Source organism: Sardina pilchardus, chromosome 13 (genome assembly GCF_963854185.1).
Source record: "Sardina pilchardus chromosome 13, fSarPil1.1, whole genome shotgun sequence".
Classification (NCBI taxonomy): Eukaryota; Metazoa; Chordata; class Actinopteri; order Clupeiformes; family Clupeidae; genus Sardina; species Sardina pilchardus.
Window position 1 is genome coordinate 30,211,572 of NC_085006.1, and position 5,070 is coordinate 30,216,641.

The window sequence follows — 5,070 nt, forward strand, 5'->3', positions numbered from 1 at the left end:
TTTGAAAGTTGTTTTACGTTTGAGTAAGTCTGTAGTTTTAAGGGCGGGTGCTGACTTCAGGCTTGGAGTTCCTAAACCGTTCAAAACAAAATGCAGCCTGGCTAACACCACGTAATTCTGTAATCTCAGTTGAGATTGAGGAGGAGTGTGGGGGCTCTTCATTCACAGTGGATTTCCTGATGGTGGTTGTCTTCCTGGTCCAAAGTTTTGCAGAAAGTGACAGAGACCATTGTCTCCTGCTGCGTGATTGGCTATCTGGTCCAGTGGCACAGAAACTGATTAGAGATCAGAATTATGTTCATTTGTATTCTGCTTTAAAATGGCCGCACAGACACCGCAACAGAAACACAGTTTCAAAGCAGCAACGTTGCAAAGCAGGTGGGAGGGAAGGGAAGAAGCCGTAAAGAACTTGAGACAGACAGACACACACACACACACACACACACACACACACACACACACACATGCGCGCGCGCACGCTCACACTTACATGCACACTCATGCACACACACACACACACACAGACACACGCTCACACTTACAGGCACGCTCATACACACACACAAACACACACACACACACACACACACACACACACACACGTAAAGAACTTGAGATGTTGTTTTATGGCCCATGTTGTGCTTGTTCTCGCCCCCCTCCTGCAGGGGTGACATTCAATTGATATCCATATATTTTTGGAGCCGCCGCGGCCGTATATCACTGAGATTGGACACGCCGCTAAATCTCGGGAATGAAACGTCAATGGCGTGCTCAGCCTGTCACTATAAACAGTGGGGGTCACGTCGGCCCCGATCCCCAGGCGGACGCTAACTCTGAAATGGATACAGGCTTGCGTCAGGAGAGCCTCTGGGCCGTATCTGGCCCGGAACTGAGCTGGGACTCAGCCAAAACTCAACCAGAACCGAGCCGGTGCTCAGCCAGAACTGAACAGGGACTCAGCCAGAACTCAACCAGTCCCTTTCTAGACTTACAGTAGCTGCTTGGCTGTGCCGTTATTTAGCTGCTTTAATTATTCGAGCGCATAAAGTATAAAAACGAGCGAGAGGCAGGAAGCGAGAGCAGGAACACAGAAACTGAGAGGTGAAAGATAATCTTGAGGTGAATAAAGCTGTTATCACAAGCAGATCCATGTGATTGAGAGCACTAAATAGCACCATACTGTAGGTGGGTCTGTACAGCAGAATGTCCCCATCCAGCTGAGATCACAGTGATTCACAGCACTTAGACACAGTTAGCAGTCTTTAGTAGGAGTGTATGGAACCACAGTTAGCAGTCTTTAGAACGTATGGAACCACCATTAGCAGTCTTTAGAACGTATGGAACCACAGTTAGTAGTCTTTAGAACGTATGGAACCCCAGTTAGCAGTCTTTAGTAGGAATGTGTGGAACCACAGTTAGCAGTCTTTAGAACATATGGAACCACAGTTAGCAGTCTTTAGTAGGAACGTATGGAACCACTGTTAGCAGTCTTTAGTAGAATAGAATAGAATAGAATATATACTTTTTTGATCCCGTGAGGGAAATTCAGTTCTCTGCATTTAACCCAATTTAACCGAATTAGTGAACACACAGCACACAGTAAACACACAGTGAGGTGAATCACACAACCCAGAGCAGTGAGCTGCCTGCCCAACCAGCGGCGCTCGGGGAGCAGTGAGGGGTTAGGTGCCTTGCTCAAGGGCACTTCAGCCGTGGTGGACTGGTCGGGGATCGAACCGGCAACCCTCCGGTTACAAGCCCGATGCGCTAACCAGTACACCACGGCTGCCCTACTAAAGAGAGGGTCGTTGCGTTGGCCGGGAATCGAACCCGGGTCAACTGCTTGGAAGGCAGCTATGCTAACCACTATACCACCAACGCCACTAGGAATGTGTGGAACCACAGGTGATGCAATAGCACCAGGGAGATGGCAGACTGATGGTCTAATCAGAAGGCCTGGGCTGTTCGTTTTTTCAGTGTGTATTTGTATTTTGTGTGGAGCGCTTGTTGATGTATACATCCTGTTTCTATTTATTTGTGTCTATGTGAAGCGTTTGTTCCTCTGTATGTTTCCTGTCTAAATGTTTGTGTACGGGTACGCTGGCGAATACGCTATTCCTTCCAGCATTTTGTTTTTGTTTGTCTGCAGTGCTTTGGGTGTGCACTATGTGCATACAAAAATGCGCTTTATAAATAAAATGACTTGACTTGGCTTATTTGAGGAAGGAATCATCATTTTTGTGCAGTGCAGTGCCGTGTTTTAAGAATCACCATCACTGGTTGCCTAGCAGCGCAGGTATCCGTATTGGTTTTCCTGTCTGAGTGTCTGCACACGGTGATGTTGTTGGTATCAAATCAATCCCAACACAGTCATGTGTGCTGGAGCGCAGCATGTGTGTGCAGTGTGTGCACTTAAAGATACGACCGACCCAGGATGCTCATCATATTGCCCCCCCCCCCCCTCCTGCTGGACTGGACTGGACCAGCCTTGACCAGGGCCAGGGCCGTTAAAGCCCCTCTCCACTCCTCTCCACTCCTCTCCGCTCCACTCCACTCCTCTCCTCCTCTCCTCTCCACTCCTCTCAGCCCCTCTCCTCTCCTCTCCTCTTTTCTCCTCTCTGCTCCTCTCCGCTCCTCTCCTCTCAGCTCCTCTCCACTCCTCTCCTCTCCTCTCCGCTCCTCTTCACTCCTCTTAGCTCCCCTCGCTCCTCTCCTCTCCTCTCCTCTCCTCTCCACTCCACTCCTCTCCTCTCCTCTCCTCTCTTCTCTTCTCCACTCCTCTCCTCTCCTCTCCTCTCCACTCCTCTCCTATCAGCTCCTCTCCGCTGCTCTCCGCTGCTCTCCGCTCCTCCTCTCCACTCCTCCTCTCCACTCCTCCTCTCCACTCCTCTCCATAGCTTGAGATTGGCATGGTACTTTTTCCAGTTAGCCTATTAGCCTGTTTGATGCTCATTGAGCTCAATGCAAATCAAACAGGCTAATAGGCTAACTGGAAAAAGCACCATGCCAATCTCAAGCTATGGTGAAGGGTATGTGATGATGTGGGGCTATTTTAATTCCAAAGGCCAAGGGAACTTTATCAGGATGCATAATATCCTGGATCCATGAAATAGCTGGCCTTTAAAAAATAAAAACATATAAAAAATCCTCCTGCTCCTATGGGAATTTAACATAGGGGTCAAATACTTATGCAACCTGTATTTAAGGAAGAACATTTATCTATTTACGATACATTCTTCAATCACAAAGAAAATTAGTGTCCTTAGCGGTTTGATTTTTACTCATTTTTTGAATTATAGCATTATAATAAATTCTCAAAAGATGATTTTGTATTCCTCTTTTTAGTCAACTTTAGCATGGGTGTGAATACTTACTATACCCACTGTAGATGTGCCGGTTTCCAGCCTGACCTGAGGAGGTGGCAGTGGCAGTGTCGCCAGAGTCCTGTCCATACCCACCGTGTGGTGTGTGTTATGTGGCAGTGTCACTAGTGTCCTGTCCATACCCACCGTGTGGTGTGTGTTATGTGGCAGTGTTGTCGATACCCACCGTGTGGTGTGTGTTATGTGGCAGTGTCACTAGTGTCCTGTCCATACCCACCGTGTGGTGTATGTTATGTGGCAGTGTCACTAGTGTCCTGTCGATACCCACCGTGTGGTGTGTGTTATGTGGCAGTGTTGTTGATACCCACCGTGTGGTGTGTGTTATGTGGCAGTGTTGTTGATACCCACCGTGTGGTGTGTGTTATGTGGCAGTGTCACTAGTGTCCTGTCAATACCCACCGAGTGTTTGATGAGGGCCCATTGATCCAGCACAGGCATGTGGACCTACATGCCTTAATGAGGTAATTGCCCAGCACAAATCATCAGACAAGTCGCTCTGGACCTCTCGCAGTGGGAAGGCCAACAACTAAACCAGACAGGAAATAAAGAATCTGGCTTGGCCAAAGCCGGTCGCCGTGGGAGCAGCCCATTGTGTGGGTAATAATCGGTTGCCGTCGGAGATAGAATCCTGTTGGATTGGCCCACTCTTCAGCCTGCCATGTCTTCCTCTGTGGTCTCTGGAGGAGCTTGGAGGGGAAGAGGCTTCTCAGGCGAATGGGTGTGAGACAGTAACAGACTTCAGCACGCACACCGAGATTAATGACTCGCTGATGCATCAGGGCCTTCAGGGTGTGTGTGTGTGTGTGTGTGTGTGTGTGTGTGTGTGTGTGTGTGTGTGTGTGTGTGTGTGTGTGTGTGTGTGTGTGTGTGTGTGTGTGTGTGTGTGTCTATGTGTGCGTGTGTGTGTGTGTGTGTGTGTGTGTGTGTGTGTGTGTGTGTGTGTGTGTGTGTTTGTGTGTGTGTGTGTGTTTGTGTGTGTGTGGAGATGGAAGGGTTTAGAGATTCGTTTACAATGTTACTATTTGTAGAACTACATGAATCAACTCTCAGAGAACACACACACACACACACACACACACACACACACACACACACACATCCAAAGCACACATCCCATGGAGGCAAAGGCCTGTCACTTGATAGATTGCTCTATCTCCCTTTTGGGGCGTTTTAAAGGCCTGCTGTAAAACTGTTTGTCAGATAACGCAATCCGCTGCTCACCCGCCACAGAATGGGGCCCTCTTGGGATCTGAGAACAGGGGCTTTAATTCAACATGAGAACCACATATAACCACCCAGCTACACACACACACACACACACACTTACACACACGCTCATGCACATACACACACACACACACACACACGCACACACGCACACACACACACACACACACGTGCGCTCACACTTACACACACGCTCATGCACACACACACACACACACACACACACACACACCAGCCCTCTTATCTCATCTCATCTCAATCTCATCTGGTCTGATCTCATTTGCATCAGCCATAAGACTCAATATGGCACAAATGTGCTTTAAAAAGTGTTTATGGATTATCATGGGGATCGTTTGGCTCAAGGTGACCCGCTCCTCTTCTCAATAACAAAGTGGGACATGATGACTGATTGCTTTTTTAAATTAAGCTGGCATTTATATTATTCTGAGGCGTGCGGTTG

General features: G+C 48.3%; 1 non-coding gene across 1 annotated transcript; it reads right to left on the reverse strand.

The window, feature by feature from the left end:
• Positions 1-1,809: 1,809 nt before the first annotated feature.
• trnag-ucc (transfer RNA glycine (anticodon UCC)) lies at positions 1,810-1,881 on the reverse strand. Its single transcript has one exon. It is a non-coding gene; the product is annotated as a tRNA-Gly (tRNA).
• Positions 1,882-5,070: the final 3,189 nt, after the last annotated feature.